Genomic DNA, 18,080 nt, shown 5'->3' with positions numbered 1-18,080 from the left:
CCGGATCTGGACCCAGACCTTGTCACCTACCGAGCTCATCCACCAAGTTTTGTCATAACTTGTCCATAACTTTTTGGAAATATTGTGCTACATATCGTTTTTGACCCTATCTCTCACTGGTGATGCATCACTTTAAACATTCTAGCATCTGGATCTTTACTGAAACCTAATCGATTTGTCCTTGTCACACACCCAACCTGTCCACCAAGTTTCATCTGAATATGTCCATAACTTGAGATATCCCGTTCACACAAACAGACAAAGATAGACAGAAGTGAAAACATATCTTCTTATCCACCTTCGGTAGCGGAGGTAATAAAATACCACAGGCATCATAGACCTTTAGAATTGGGAGATCGAGCTCGTCCGTAAGGATGGGTTCTCTGCTAGTAACATTCAAATACAGCTAAAATGACTCACTTTCTCTCAATAATCTGTGTGATCCGAATTTCAAACAACTAGAATCACCTGCTCCCAGAGGGGAGTGGCCAGGGGAAGGGGGGAGAGGTCATGTGTATGTGCACATATGAGCCCCAAGGCCCCAAGATCCATCCATCCATATCCATCAGGACCATACTCTGTGCAGAGCGTTGGCGCTGCTTAAGCAGTCTCCTTGGCTATTGGGCACAATCCTGGACGGGTCGCCACTCTGACACAGGATAAGGATGACAGGCAGTCAACCCCACCCCAAGATCAACACCATGTTTATTGCCAGCTGAACACCATAACTGAGCCAGCAGAAATCACATATGAGACCCAAGATATATCCACATAGTTTCGTTCCATTTGTATTGTCATTTTCGCTTTAATTATACATTTTCACACTTGCTTATCCTATGATGCTTTAGACTCGGCCATGTAATTATTGTTGTTAATTGGGTCGCCAAAATAGGTGACCCTTATTGTCAGTAATTCTGTCTGTTTGTTTGGATGTTTGTTCGTTTGTCATCAGCATAATTGGTAGTAAACATGGGTGGATTTTGACTAAACTCGGGTGGGAGGTACATCTTATGACCTAATGCTTTGGAAATTGTGATGGTTGTTCGGGACGCTTTGGTTCCCGAGCAACAGCCGAAAAACCTTCAAAATTGGTACCGTTCACGCGAAATCAATTCCGAAAGCCATTATCCCACGTAGGGTTATGAAATTTGGCACGAATTATCTACAGGTGATGCTCTATCAAATATATTCCGGTTTTTTGTGATATATGGAATACTTTACCCGCAGCGCCCCCTACAATTAGGATATGTGCGAAAATTGAAGGCCCCCAGCGACCAGGTGAGTGCATCGATACGAATGAAACTTTGCAGGTTCATGGTACTCAATGAGTACTACAACTTTGCCTCAGGACATATTGACCGATTTTGCTTAGGTCAGGGGTTAAAGGTCAATTAGTGCAAAAATCGATAATAAGCGAGAGCTGGAGGTGCCTTCGTGCCAAATGCTACTCCTCCTAGGGTTATGGTCGGATGGTCATGGAAATTCACACTAATCGTCTGGAATACATTGTGCACAAACGATCGAGCCAGATTTTCGATTTAGATCTTTGTTCACCCACAGCACCCCCTCAAACTTTGGGGATTTCCGATTTCAAACCGCATTTTCAGTACTTTTCATTCAAATGGATACCGAGTAGTTAGCAGTAGATGGAAATGGATGAGATTTGATATGCATAATCTTAAGGTGATTCCCTATCCACGAAATGACATCCATTTTACTCTATATCTTATAGTTTCCATGCTCGGCGACCCATCGCCGCGTACCGGCTTGTAATATTATTATTTTGCAATAACATTAATATTATCATGCTATCATCATTGCCAACACACCATTTTGAACAGAAAAAATGGCCTCTGAAGGTTAAATGCTCGATGTCCTGCTTCTTCCTTGCATGATGTACGGCCAGCAGCATGTAACTATTATTACTGTATTATCAATGTCATTATCATCAGACAGAACTTACTAATATGTGGTTATAATAATATATGTAAGGTGTGCATACCAGTGGCTTTCAGCCCATCTATACACCACCCATGTGTAAATGTATATCTATGTGTCCAATTTTCTCCAAAGTTCCCTCAGGTGAGTATTAAACAGTGGGAGTACAACGTGAGTATAACAGGTGAGTATAATGATCATTAGGAATAGGACTATGCATCAAATGGAATCACAACCCTTAAAACTCTACCGTAATGTGCCCAACGAAAAAACAGTAGATTCATTACTTATACATGTCCTCATCAGGCCCAGTCATACCACGAGATGAGACAGGCAGACAAGACAAAAAATACTCGGTGATACCCGGTGGGACACCACAGGAGCAGATTGAGCCAACATCCTTGCATGAGGAGAGAAGAGTAGGCATGGCTGGTTGGGTGTGGTGTGGCACAGTGCTGGAGAGACATCGTCACAAGGGAAAATCTCGCACACCCCCACACAGCTCTCTTCAGAGAGGATCCAGGCTTGTCCCTCTCCATGCTGTTGCACGCACTTTTTATCATATCTGGCCCCACCCAATGCCACGACCCACTTTGCCCCTCCCATCTCAGCTGCGATTGGCTTGTGGCCCAGTCCGTAGGCAGAGCAAACCCTTTCCCAACCTCACTACATGGTTGCTGATGGTCGGTGTGGCCGTCTTGGGTTTCCTGCCTAAAATTGCGCCTGTTGACCTAACAATGCTAAACAGAACATTACAAGTAGATTACAAAAGAAAGAATATCAAAAAGGGGTGATTTCAGGATGTGGTTTCACACAAATATTGGGGAGGGTGAACTACATCTTTCTAGACATAAAGTGATGCATATCGAATATCACAATCAAATTACCTCACCGTTACTCTAATACAAAGCCTGGTGTTGGCTTAGTGGTTAGGGTGGCTGACTTGGGATCTTAGGGTCCTGAGTTTGAGCCCCGTTGGCCACTGAATTAACACGTCGGGTTGACTGAGCCCGTCATCCTTCCGAGGTCGGCGAAATGAGTACAAGTGTACTGGTGGAGGGGCACAGCATCAGTGGTACAGCCATGCTTCCAAGAAATGATAGCTAGCCAGCAGCCAAGCTGTCATCCGCAAGAACAGAACTCTAATACACTTAATATTGGAAATAACTAACCTATCCTAGGCAAAGTTAACCCCGAGAGGTCATTACCACAACAGTATGATTGATACCCACTCAGTTATTGGGATTCGCAAAATATCCGTTATTGTCGGGTTTTGTGTGTGTGTGTGTATGTGTGTGTGTGTGTGTGTGTGTGTGTGTGTGTGTGTGTGTGTGTGTGTGTGTGTGTGTGTGTGTGTGTGTGTGTGTGTGTGTGTGTGTGTGTGTGTGTGTGTGTGTGTGTGTGTGTGTGTGTGTGTGTGTGTGTGTGTGTGTGTGTGTGTGCGCGCGCGCAATGCGAGGCTCCACAGCACAAACCAGCAAACCGATTTCGATGAAACTTGGCGAGCAGGTGCCATATGGGCTGGGAGTGTGCGCGTTTGTTTCGTTGCTAAGCAACCACCCGTTGCTATGCAGCGGCCGAAAAACCGCGTTTTAAGAACCCAAACGGTAACTGACGTAGCGCGGCTTCTATGATAGGTAGAGCGACCGGACCAACTCCTGTCTATTCCTTGCATCCTCATATAGTTATCGCGACAGCATAACGTTCCTCTATCTCATTGTTTCCGAATGGCAGCCCTCTGAATGCGGAAAGGTGGTGGACCAGGGAATATGTTAAGTGACCTTGACCTCGGAAACCGTCGACGGGGGAACGTTCAAATTCGGTGTATGGATAGAGTTGAATAACTACTACAAAATTGAACCGCAGCATTTTTCCAGATTCGATCACCAAGGGTGTCGGGGCTGAAATACGCAAAATTCGAAAAAATACTTTTTCTCGACCTACGTTCACTATTTTCAATACTTGTCCTACAGTTTTGAATGTAGAGAAACGAGACTTCGGAATTAAACACTTCGAGATATTTAGAAAATTTTACTCGAGACGATTTTTGATTAAGGTTTTATTTTTCAAATGGTAGTCCTGTGAGGAGTGCCAGTTGGCAAAATACGCAATAGGAAAAATCTTGCCAGGCAGAGGAACAATTGTATGTGAACCAATAAGTCTTGGCAATGAATCTTCGGCGGTGGATCGGTCAGAACGAATAGCATCGTATCCAGCGCTTCGATCCTAGCAGATCCCTCGTCGCCTACCGGCTTGTACAAGTGTTACTTGTGCTTGTGAAATAAGGCTGAATGCCTAAACTCTACCTGTGTTTGCTTCCAAATATTGTGTCCCAAACCCATCGCTTTCTGTACCCACCTTACCCAGTTGCACCCAGCTGTTCGTGGACTGTCCTTTTCTCCTGACAAGGTGGAGAGTTTGCTGTCAAACCTCGACTCAGATTCTGTAACCGGTCCAGATGACATCAGCCCTCGTGTCCTAAAATCCTGCTCTGCTGCTCTTGCTCACCCCTCTCCCTATTCTAATCACTTTCTCATTTACTCAAGGTCATCTGCTATCTGCTTGGAAATCAGTAAACTTTACCACTCTGCATAAAAAGGTGCAAAAACTGATCCCTGCAACTACAGACCAATCAGCCTGCTGCCAATCATCAGCAAGATCATAGAATCCATCATCGCTTCCGACATCAATTCCTTCCTCGTCTCCGATGGCTTGATTTCCGACCATCAATTTGTATTGAGACAAGGTCACTCAACCCTGGACTTGCTGCTTCTGCTTTCCCAACAATGAATGGAGGTCCTAAATGCCAAACATGAGATCAGAGCCATCTTCCTTGACATATCATGATCTTTCGATATGGTCTGGCATCCCACACTGCTCACCAAACTCTCTTCTGATGGCATCCATGGCAATCTTAATTCATGGCTCGTGGACTTCCTCTCTTGTCACAGTCAATGCATGGCTATTAATAGAGTTCACTCATCCCCTCTTCTTGTCCAGGCTGGAGTTCCTCAAGGCAGTGTTCTTGGCCCTGTGCTTTTTCTGGTTTGCATCAAAGATCTCTGAGACTCTGGAAAATCCTCTTTATCTCTTTGCAGATGACTCCACCCTCTGCCGTACCATCTCTCATCTCTCTGAATGGCAAGCAGCAGCAGCTTCTTCGCTCTCTGCAGATCTCGATAAAATCACAAACTGATCCAACACGTGGAACATGTCTTTCAATCCTGACAAATCTCACCCTCACAATGTCTCTGAAAGGAATGTCTAGAACCCGCCCCCCCCCACCCACCCCCACATCTACTTTCTCGACAATCCCCTTGAAGTCCTTTCATTCAAGATTTTAGGCCTCACTATCCTGCCACAATTTTTCCTGGGAAAGCCACATCACCAAGCTGGCCTCAAAGCCAGCCACCGACTGGGCATCCTACATCGTGCATAGTCCTTCCTTGGCACACCTGAGCTTCTAACCACTTACAAAGCTTTCATCCGCAGCCTGATGGAGTACTGCTTTCCCCTCTGGGTTGGTACTCCCACCTCTCACTTTTCTCGACTTCACGCTGTGGAAACCAAGGCTTTGAGGATCATTAGTATCTCCCACGATGAAGCTGAGTCTTTGTTCTCTCACCGGAGGCAGGTCGTTGGGGTTTCTGTCTTCTACAATCTCCTCTCCAGCCTTGCCACCCCTGCTCTGTCTGTGATCTGTCCCCCCCGATATTTCCGCAGAACACTCTAAGTTTGCCAAAAAACCCCTTCTGGTGAAACTGCCAAAATCAAGAATCACTGCTCACCTTCACTCTTTCATTCCTCTTTTTCCACACCTCTGGAACAAACTCCCACTCCTCCATCCAAGTTTTCAAAACAGCTGTTCACCACCATCTGTCTTCCCCCATCCAAAATATTGATCTTTTCTACCCCCGTTAATCCACCCCAAACCTACCTCCTTCAAATTCCATTTTCCTTTCTGAAAGTCCCCGTAGTACCGTCTTGTTTACCCCGTGTACCCTACCCCTTCCCCTCTCCCTTCCACAGATCTCCTATTGTCTGTTCCCCACTATTTTGCGCTTCCCTCTCCCGCCCCTCTTGTCTCCTGCCTTGTTATACGTTTCTGTGTATAAGCTCTTACACGATCTTTGACATGCTATACAAAAAAAAGTGTGAAAGCAGTAACAAGAAAGTGAAAACTCAAAAGAATGTTGCTCGACTGAAGATACAACAGAGAATATCAACAATTTTGAAGACCACCATCAATACTGCCTTTGTGAAAATGGTGTTTATCTTCTTACACATATTCAACATCATGGGAATCCTTGTAATAAGAGGTAAAATATTGTTGCGGATTCAGGGGCAGTAGGGATCATGAGGGGAGTTCTCAAATCCGCTATCTGGTTGACGATCCTGAAGCTGATGAACTGCATATAATTCCCCGGCGTGGCAGGTTGCTGAGGTTTAATTCTTACCACAAACGCCGTCTAAGAGGTTTAATTCAGGCAGGGTCCAGAGGCAGAATTTGCTTTACCTTTCCGGCAAATTAAACTCCCCAGATTATTATCAGAGTACCATGCTCTCATCGTCCCACTGTGATTTATCAGACAGCCGAGCAATACCGTAATTTGAAACGTTGATTAATGGCTACTCACATCGAAACAGTGGGGGTGAACTCCCTGTTCTACACATTATGTTTAACCAATAAAAGCAAACAATCAGACAACAATGTCTCAGCTTGGAACAGACCGCAACAATTTCTTAACGATAAAGCGATCAAAAAAAAAATTTCCCCACTTTCCTCACTCATATCATCGCATGACTGATCTTCATACCTACGAATTGCTGCATACATCACTTTTGTAAGTGCTATAGTTTTCAAATTAGAAGCTTGGAGCGATTTCATGCATAATATGATGTAATTTTCCACGATGGACTGTCACAGACTAAGTATGTAATCGAAATACGATTTTGGATTTGAGGATCGTATCTCATGGACTGAGTGTCAAAATCTGGAGTGAAATCTGAAATTTTAAAGAAATCAACGATCCTTATAACGAAGCAGATATACCTATTTACTTTAAGCAAGCAAGGCTATGGTCCCTCCTCTTCCAAATATACCCAAGAAAATGCAAAAAATTCCAAAGCATTAAATTTAACTTCTTCTACTGTTTGGAGAATTATATTGAGTAAAGAAAAGATGAAGGAATGTGCTGAAAATAACCAGCTTCATTGAGTGCAATGAAAATAACTAATAATTCAGTGCAACGAAAATAACAGCGGAATCGCCACAAAAGCGGCCACGGATCACCGCGAAGGCGGTCACAGCTCAGTTCTCCATGGGGAATCTCCGGGGTTAGGAAGGCAAATTAAGATTAATTAAAGATCGAATTAAGAAAAAAAATTAACATAACAGGAGGATTAAAGTGAGTTAAAGCAACTTTTAAAAATGTACACTTTTTTTGTCAGAAACACATTCTCCCTTTACAGTCACCATTGGCAAAAGTGGCAGTCCGCATGCTGGGCGGGCAGGAGATTCGTAAAAATACATTTTAAAAGTCGATGGGATTTTGAAGTGCCATTTAAACGATGTTTTCCAGGAATGCATCCATGATGTAATTACCTGCAAGTGCCTGTATATAGTGTGTGTGTGTGTGTGTGTGTGTGTGTGTGTGTGTGTGTGTGTGTGTGTGTGTGTGTGTGTGTGTGTGTGTGTGTGTGTGTGTGTGTGTGTGTGTGTGTGTGTGTGTGTGTGTGTGTGTGTGTGTCCGTGTCCGTCCTCCTCCATGAAACGTAGCGGCCTTAAACTTTGCATTCATACTCAGGGAACTTCAAGAGAGTGCATGAATGAAAATTGGATGTTTGGGTTAATTTAAATACCCCTTTTGGACATAATTAACGGCCTTATTTAATTATCCTTTATCAAGGCATCATCCTCAGTCACCTTGCTGTCCCTCGCAGGGGTTTCAATTCACAATTTTTTCTGGCCTGCTCAACAATGCCTCGACTTGGAACAGGCTACAACGTTTAACGATAAAGCACTCACTCACTTTCTTTTCTTTCACTCGCCTCACTCACATGAATGAAAAATGGGTGTTTTGGTAAATTAAAACAACCATTTTTGAAGATAATAATTAATGGCTTACTCAAACATGCCTTGCCTTGGAAACATGATCTACTCTCACAGACTAAAGTATATAATTGAAATTTTATATCGGATTTGAGAATCACATCTCGTGGACAAAATGTGTCGAAATCTGCAGTGCAATCTGAAAATTTAAACAAATTAGTGATTTTTATTACTAAACTTGTATGAATGCCAGTCAGAAATGACGTGTTGGAATTATCTTATTCAAAATATTCAAGGAGAATGGAAGATATGATGTTTCGTATCAAAAAGCGTTATTTTAAAACACCACATGTACAAATGTTACCCGATTTTCTTTATCTTCTGGTACATTTCATTTTGACGGTGTGGCCTCATGAGCATGCCAAAGTCTGAAGCATCAGGTTTGCTTTCATCTTCTTTACTTAGACATTCTACGGACATAAATTAATACTCGTTTTACTCTGCACGCATTGCCCATCACCTGCAGCAAATTTCACTTCCCTGTGCCTTGTTTGTATTTGCTGTTATTTTTTTAACGTATTGTACACCACCCTTGAGGCCCAGTTGAAAGTCACCCTCTGCATTTCCAATAGAAGAGACATAATTACTCTTATGGAAAATGTTTCAGTTTTTTTATCCTGAAAAATAGAACGTAGTGAACACATAGTCATGTTAAAAGATTGGCATTTAAAACCCTTCTTAAATAGTCCTTATGAAGGAGGACAGACAAATATTCATAAATACAAAATGTGTTTTATATAGGCACATTACAATTGCTATTTATTCATCACTGAGCACAACTTTATCTTTAGAACTCTTATTTTGGGAAAATGCTGGTTTTTGACATTCTTCAGGAACATATCTCCTATTTATAACATTATTCTTATGGGAAAACTTGTTTCGCAACAAGCTGATTCGCGATACCCGGTTTTTCAGGAATGCATCCCGAGCGTATAGTGAGGTACTGTATTACTATATCTAACTAGATGGTATTCATAGAATACATACCCCACGCAGTCTTGAGAAGGACTTGGTGCGAGCCAACTCTTGTTACTTACGAAATCTAAAGATTTCGTAAGTATATTGATGCCTTCCGTTTCTGTTTGTTTGTTTGTTTGTTTGTTTGTTTGTAGGCACGATAACTCGAGAACGGAAGAAGCTACCAATGTCAAATTACACCACGTGATTCAGGAGGGTGTGGCTAGTGATGATTAGATTTTGGTCAAAATCGGTCAAAGGTCAAGGTCACGGTGAGGTCAAATATTCGATTTTTGATGGTTTGGAACAGATAACTCGAAAACGGAATAAGCTACCAATATCAAATTACACCACGTGATTCAGGAGGGTGGTGGTTATCGCTAATTAGATTTTGGTCAAAATCGGTCAAAGGTCAAGGTCACAGTGAGGTCAAACATCCAAAAAATTCGATTTTTGATGGTTTGGTCCAGAATCATCGTAGAAACTTCTGTTTGTGTCACTACCTTCTCAAGAGACAGCTTTTATTAGACAAGGTCAGAGGTCAAGTTGTCGATTTCGTAAGTACCAGTCTATGACTGCTTGTTTGTTTGTATGTTTGTTTGTTTGTAGGCAGGATAACTCGAGAACGGAAGAAGCTACCAATGTCAAATTGCACCACGTGATTCAGGAGGGTGATGGCTAGTGCTGATTAGATTTTGGTCAAAATCAGTCAAAGGTCAAGGTCACAGTGAGGTCAAACATCCAAAAATGACAACTCGAGAGCGGAAGAAGCTACCAATGTCAAATTGCACCACGTGATTCAGGAGGGTGGTGGCAAGCGCTGATTAGATTTTGGTCAAAATCAGTCAAAGGTCAAGGTCACAGTGAGGTCAAACATCCAAAACATTCGATTTTTGATAGTTTGGTACAGAATCATCGGATAACTTCTGGTTTGCGTCGCTACCTTCTCGAGAGACAGCTTTTATTAGACAAGGTCAGAGGTCAAGTTGACGATTTCGTAAGTATCAGTCTATGACTGCTTGTTTTTTTTTTAAGTTTTTTTTTTTCTTTGATCCAATATGGCTGCCAGACCACGTGACCGATTTAGTCATCTTTATCAAACTATATTTCCCACGGGTGGTTGATCATTTAGTTAAATTTTGCATTGATCGGTTAAGTGGTTTCTCCTATGAAAATCTTCAAAGATTTTTCCTCAAATCCAAAATGGCTGCCAGACCACATAACATGATGGTCAAATCGGATGAAAATTGAGAATTTCCGAAATTTAGCCTATGCTGACCTTTTGGCTTATGTTGACCTCATGGCTGATGTTGACCTCAAAAATAGTTGGTGGTTGAATTCAGTAACTTGATATGCAAATCCTCTTCAAATTTCAAGTGAATCAGATGAAAACTGAGGATTTTGGAAAATTAGCCTATGTTGACCTTTGGCCTATGTTGACCTCGAGTGACCACTATATCACATGGTCATGTAAAATGTGGTGAAGTTTCAATTTCCTCAGCTGAATGGTTTTCGATGTACGATCTTAACAAAATCCAGACACGTACAACGTACCACATACGTACGTATGATACCAATAGCTTAACTCTGCTTTGTGCTTTGCAAGCGCAGGGTGAAAATAGGACTGCGCGTCCTGAAGTTCACCTGGATCAAAAGCAACAGTCACTCAAACCCCCTGGAGACCTCCTTAGGCCCCAATTTTTTTTAGTGCCATGAACAAACTGTTACATCACGAGTGATGAAGGTTGTGGTCAGGTTTCATTGAAATTGTGTGTGTAGTTTCGGAGAAGAGACAAAATACCCATGTGGGGGAGGGGGAATAAACCCCCTGCAGACCCCCATACACCCTGATTTTTTTTTAATGCTGTGAGCAAACTTTGGCACATCACGGGTGATGAAAGTTGTGGTCAAGTTTCATTGAATCTGTGTGTGTAGTTTTGGAGAAGAGCAAATACCTATTATGGGGGGGGGGTCAAGAAAACCCCCTACACCCTCTTAATGAGCGCAGATTTTGATGCGGTCAATATACTTTGGTACATCACGAGTGATAAAGATAGTGGTCAGGTTTCATCGAAATTGTTTGTGTAGTTTCAGAGAAGAGAGCAAAGACATTTTGGGGGAGGAGAGGGCAAACCCCTCCGTAGACCCACTTAATGAGCACAGATTTTTTATGCAGTTAATACACCTTCATTATGCATCAGATATGAAGCTTGTGGCCAAGTTTAATCAAAATCATGTTTGGTTCAAGCGATAATGACTGATTGACTGACTATGCTCGATCCATAAGCTCACCAGACTAAAGTCCAGGTGAGCTAAAAACGAAAAACATGGTCCATGAAGCCGTGTGACTATGTCTAGAAATTACGTAACGTTTGAACCCCGTTGCACCCTGACTTCACACACGTACTGCATGTCTATTAATTAATTATGTACTATTGGAATGTACCTTTCAACCATTTAGACTGGTAAGACTCCTTTGACCATTGAAAACCCTTTAAGATCTAGAGGACCCCAAGGACTGAAAAGACCCATAAGATCCTGAGGACCCAAAATAATCCAGAGACCCAAAAGACCCTTTAAGACCCCTTTTACACCTTTAGATCTTTTGATCCTGAGAACCTTTACACCATTTCGACCCTTGACAACATTCAGCCAGATGAGAGAGCTTCGACCCTTAGAGCTTTAGACCACTTGGGACATTTTATATTACAAATAAATTAAACATAATATCACCAATATTTTACAAATAAATGTTTGTATTATGATTGGCGTAAACCATGACAACACAGCAAATCTGATGTAAATCTCAAATGACGTGTGGAGAGGCAAGTGTAGTGAGCCGATCCACACGAGTTTAAATATAAAATGAAGAATTTGAGTTACTAGAGTCATTTCACTGTCACGCTTGCTCAGTGATCTCACCCTTTATAAAGTTGGCAGAGTACAGCTTGCCTGCATATGCCGACTCAACCGAGACGAGGGGACTAGATAATGAGAGGGTTCTGGAAGATCTGTATGACGCTGGCCATTATGTTGCTTTTATGAACTGTGAGGTACTAATCTATATATTATGGCCTCCGAGATGGTGTGTTGTGCAATACTCATTATACTACCTCTGAAATTAGATCTGGCCCCTGATGTGCATGGGCACTTGATATTAGCTAAATTATAATGTTGCCTCTGCCTGCTGTGTTTGGTAATATGTATTTAGTAAGACTGTTAATGACCTCCAAAAAAGGTACATGCAATTCATGTCACCTCACTGTCATTAGATCCAGCCCCCAGTGTGCATGATCATCATGGTTTTGCCAATTATAATGTACAATCCTCCAGAAGTAATGAGACTTTCCCCTTGGAATAGGTAGTGCTCATGTCATGGTGGGTTCAGGTCTGGGGGAACAAATGGGTTGATCACCCCAAGCCAAATTGATCCCAGACTTGCAGCATATGGTGACGGGGCAGGGCTGAATCACTGCCAAGCACCTTGCTCAGACACTGTTGTGGAGCCGAGTTTCGGTGGCGAGCACGACCGCAAGGTGGAGCAGTAGAGTCGGCTCCACGGAACACCTGGAATTTAGATCGTGCTCCTCGGAGAACTCCGAAAGGCACGGGTCCCTTCCAGGACCGTGAATCGCCAATAATTCGGCCGCATGGAATAGGGTTAATTGCCAACTTCAATATACCTAAGTATCCACGCAGCAAAGCTACTGGGGAATTCACACCCTCGGCAGGCCTCGAGCGGAACGAGCCATTATCGTGTTCGAACCGTGTGTAACCCGAGCAGATGGTTACCAAGACCAGTCAGTCCAAATGCACAATTTACCGTTTCCCAATTTCCCAACACGCACCGTGCTAAGCCAATGAAAAAAAACACAGAAACGAGCTAGAACATTTAACAGGGGATTTCTTTATAATGGGGGGGGGGGGGAGAGGGAACACACAAAGAGCAGAGTTATCACGACAATGCAAGGCAAATAATGTACAACAAAAAGCACTTAACAAGACAGGCCTGCACACAGACACGCACACCCAAAAGAAAGGGACCTCAATGGTCTTTATTCGGCTCGCGAGGGAAGGCGAGCTGAGGGTCAAGGTCTGGTTGGTACCTCTCCACCTCATGCGGTCTTCACCGACTCGCGCTTGTGGAGTTCGGATTCCGTGGAAGGAAACGGGATCCTCAGCTCGCTCGCTCCCACACAACCCGCCTCGGTGGGACTCGAACCCACGCCTCCAGACTCCAAGGAGCAACTTGGCCAGCCGCGAATGCCGATTGGCGACCCGAGCACCATGAACACGAACACCAACCAGGACGAACGCCAACTCCGACCAGCACGATCATCAACCAGGAGCCACGAACTCAACCAACAGGAACCAACCAACTTCTCTCTCTCTGGAGAGCAGCTTGCGACCTTTCTTATCCCTCCCCCTCGTGGCGGTGGAGCGTCTGCTCTGAGGTAACTCGCCTCCTGATTTGACAGTTGCATCGCGCGATTCGCTGGCCATCCCTCATTGGACAGGCCCATGGTAGGCGGGGCAACTCCCACCCTTCTGGGCGGAGTCCCGATCGGAGGAGTTTGTGGCTCTGCCTTCCTCCTCACCTCTGGCCACGTGCGTAATGGTGTTGAAATGGGGCAGGTGAGACGCCCGCTCCTTGCCGATTGGCCAAAGAGGGACGCCATGCCTATGTTAGACACTGCCCACGCGTACGCGTGCTGGTGAGTGCACGAAGAATGCCACGAGCAGAGTGTTGTTGTGTGAAAGCAAAGATGGGCGTTGTTGTGTGATGCAAAAATGTAAAAGAAAACCCTGACGATCAAAATAACTCCGCAGTGCACGTACAATTAATTCCCATCAGACTAGGGACTGGACCCTAACTAAAAACACGTACTTACCGATATAACTGATCTATAAGGACTCTGGCTATTGTGTGCAGTAAGCTTCCAAATACGTAACAATACAATCAAAAGATTTTTCTGTCCCCGTGTTTGCAAGTACCCAATGCAGCATGTGCCGGGCATGGCCATAAAAGCTGCTGGGAGGTCCCCTGCTCAGTTTTGGGAGTTGGATATATATACATATATATATATATATATATATATATACATATATATACATATATATATATATATATATATATACGTATATACAGTCATGCGCCGCTTTACGACGTTCCCGTCAACGACGGATCGCATATACGACGGTGGTCCCATAAGATTAAAATGGAGCTGAAAAAGTCCTATCACCGAGTGATGTCATAGCCGTCATAGCGCTGCCAGTCATATAAAAGTACAGGATAGCAGATACAATTATGTACAGTCCATAATACTTCATAATGATAATAAACGACAGTGTGGCCCCGTTATAATGCGATCGTTGAGGTCCATAAAATGTCATCGCGAAAAAAGCAGGGTCATGCTAAACCGGGATTCAAGGAAATCGGCTTTCAAACTGAACCAATGTTTGCATGTTTACCTTCTAGCAAGTAAATTACCTTTGAATTGAAGAATTCCGCGAATAAATCGTTGTTGTTACAGTCGAAATTAAAACACAAATTTATTTTTAGTGAAGCTTTTTATGTTGTGAAAACAAATCGCACTGTTCCGAAAATATATCACACAATTGACAGGTGCTCGTTTATTCATTTGTAAATTACAACATCGATGCAATGATTATGTATTTATAAAATCCAAACGCTATTCACCTTTCTATAATCGATGCGAGAGGAGATTGTAAGCAGCCGCCAACAACACCCATGGCCGTCATGAACAGCACAAAGGTAAAACTAACGCGTCTTCCGTCTCTCTTGGATGTGTGTTACAATTGCCGACAGTATTTAGCACAGTAACATGCTGTACAGGTTTGTAGCCAAGGAGCAATAGGCTACACCATCTCGTCGAGGTGTGTTGTAGGCTATACCATCGAGCCAAGGTGTGTAGTAGGCTATACCATCTAGCTTTGTGTAAGTACACTATGATGTTCGCACAATGACGACATCGCTTAGGCCTAGGGCACATTTGCCACGGCGGCCATGGGGTCTCCAAAATCTGCGACCACTAGCAATTATACGGCGGCCGCAGTATTTCCACGGTCACACAATGTAGCAGTCACATATGTTTTTGTTTTTCGGGGAGCCGCACGGCGTCTTTATAAATTGTGGAGACCTAAAACGTGGGGGTGCCGTGCGGTCTTTGATTTGATGTCGCACGGTGACCTTAGGGCGTCGCTGCGGCGGCCATATAATTTTCAAGGCAGAGGCAAGGTGCCCGCAAGGCGCCCGCAGGGGGGCCCTAAGGCGAACGTGTAGCCAGACGGACGGTAATAAGTGGGTATATATACCAGTTCTTTTTTTTTTACTGAAATAAAAATATACCAGTATATACAACTGAATATACTACAACTATAATATACCGTAATTCCCCCAGAATCCAAACAAATTGGAATCCGAACAATTTTTTCGAGAAAATTTTTCCATAAAAACCTAATACATTTTAAAAAACCGAACACAACCCAGCGTTCATGTTTGTTCACGTGTCTCCCCCACCTGTTCGACCCGCATCTTCGCGCTTTGTTCATTCAGTTCGTCGGTGGAAGTACTCGTGAAAGCATCTCTCGTGTGTCGATCGAGGCCTCAGTCACATTTGCTCTACGGCGAGGATATGGCGGCCGTACGCCCTCTGAATTGACAGAAACGTGCGGCGGCCGCAGAGAAACTGAGGTGGCCTCAGGGTGGCCCTACGCCGTATGGCTATATTTTACAGGTCGTAAGGTCACCGTAGAATTATAACGCAGAGTTATAACTTTTTTCATTTCGACGTTCGCCGTAGAAATTCGACAAGCCCATACAAAAGAACTGGTAAAAAAAAAAAAATTAACCCATTCGTTACCGTCCGTCTGGCTGCACGTTCGGCTTCGGGTCCCCCTGCGGTCACCTTGCGGGCACCTTGCGTCTACCTTCAAAATTCTCTGGCCGCCGCAGGAACGCCCTAAGGTCACCGTGCGACATCAAATCAAAGACGGTACAGCACACCCATGTTTTCGGTCTCCACAATTTATAAATACGCCGTGCAGCTACCCGAAAAATAACAAGGACAAATGTGTCCAAGAGCAGCATTCAAAACCTAAAGGTTTTGTCAGCTAACAAAAAAAACAACAACTTCCGATATTTCGTCACGTGCCTTCATTAAGCCAATAGCGAAACCCATCATAATGTATTTACGATATATCGTGTCTTTACGAAATTACAATACGATAAATGGAATAATCTTTAAATAGTCACGTCAACTTTTCGAAACTTTAAAGCAAATGTCTGAATATATTTAAAAGTTCATGATAGACACTCTCAAAAGGCACCATCTATGTGAGGATGTGTACATGTGCTCAGTATTTAAGGCGATCCGGATCTTGTATATACAAGAGCTGAGTCTGAGAGATTAAGGTTTTGTCTTCACAAGAAGAAGAAGAACAAGAACAGGAAGAAAAAGAAGAACAAGAACAGGAAGAAAAAGAAGAACGCCGAGCTCTCTATGAGCAGCGTTCGCTACGCGAGACGCTGCTAAAAACATATATGACTGCTACATTGTGTGACCGTGGAAATACTGCGGCCGCTTTATAATTGCTAGTGCCCGTACATTTTGTAGACCCTCCGGCCGCCGAGCCAAATGTGACAGGCCTTACCTCGTGTTTTCACCTTCATTTGTGATGTTTGTGTTTTTTAATCATCTTGTGTTTTAATTAATAACAAAAAAGCAATCCGATCACGTGGTGTGACGGACTGTCGGGCAAGGATTGAATTTCACAGCAAAACCAGTTGTAATTTGGAATATCCATGATTACGTCAGCCCGATGCGTTTGATGAAAGTGATTGTGGTTCTGCGGGCATCATGTTGATGAGCTGCCCTGGGGGCAGCGCTCTCGCAGAGTGCACGAGCGATCGGAACCCAGGCCGGAGCACGAGCCTGTGTGGACTTTTGGATGTGGTGATTGTACCAGTTTACATCCAATACACCTCCACGGAAGGTCATTTACTCATCTTATTTTATCTTAAACATGGGTAATTTCAGTTTAAAGTGTCTTGAAAGTGGGTTTTCTTTGGATCCACGAATGGATTAATTCACTCCATTATTTCTTATTGGGAAAATGTTTTTGGAATCCGAACTTTTTGCAATCCGAACAGCCTCCTGGAATGAATTAAATTGGGATTCTGGGGGCACCACGGTATAGGCAAACACCTATACTCTGATCTCTAGCGGTAGCGCAGGGTGGACGCACGGTCGACGCAGACTGCCACGGAGGCCGTACGTAGGTGCACGGCGGGCGTAGGGGAAGCGTGCGTCGACCCTGCGTTGCCCGCAGGTAGTCACACAGACGGCAAGGCCACCGTACGGCGACCGTGGAAATAGTGCGGCCGCAGTAATTTTTGGGGGGTTCGGAAAATTCATTTTTCATTGAGAAGAGCTTAAGGCAGCCACACGAATAAAGCAAGCCCACCGTACGCCCTACGTATGGTCGACGTGGAACACATCTACATCATAGCTTGGCTTGGCGAATTGCTACGGCGAACGTAGAAATGAAAAAAAGTGAAAACCCTGCGCTAAAATTCCACGGCGACCCTACAGCCTGTAAAATATAGCCAAGCGGCATAGGGCCTCCCTGAGGCCACCTCAGTTTCTCTGCGGCCGCTGCATGTTTCTGTCAATTCAGAGGGCGTACGGCCGCCGTATCCTCGCCGTAGAGCAAAAGTGACCTAGGCCTTAACGACGCATTTCTCAGAACGTATCCCCGTCGTTAAGTGGCGCATGACTGTGTGTGTGTGTGTGTGTGTGTGTGTGTGTGTGTGTGTGTGTGTGTGTGTGTGTGTGTGTGTGTGTGTGTGTGTGTGTGTGTGTGTGTGTGTGTGTGTGTGTGTGTGTGTGTGTGTGTGTGTGTGTGTGTGTGTGTATATATATATATATATATATATATACATACATACATATGCACATCTTCTTCTTCTTTCGGCTGCTCCCGTTAGGGGTCGCCACAGCGGATCATCCGTTATGATCCGCATAATGATTTGGCACAGGTTTTACGCTGG

The 18,080-nt window shown here is 43.9% G+C and overlaps 1 protein-coding gene across 1 annotated transcript in view; it reads left to right on the top strand.

The window, feature by feature from the left end:
• The window catches only part of CEP162 (centrosomal protein 162), a 138,472-nt gene that overhangs the window by 114,261 nt on the left and 6,131 nt on the right, over positions 1–18,080 (top strand). The window lies entirely within an intron of this gene.

This window comes from Eptatretus burgeri, chromosome 1 (genome assembly GCF_056783735.1).
Source record: "Eptatretus burgeri isolate ZD-2024b chromosome 1, Ebu_testis_v1, whole genome shotgun sequence".
NCBI classification, from domain to species: Eukaryota; Metazoa; Chordata; class Myxini; order Myxiniformes; family Myxinidae; genus Eptatretus; species Eptatretus burgeri.
The sequence above is the reverse complement of the archived record's forward strand: the minus strand, read 5'-3'. Positions and strand labels throughout refer to the sequence as shown.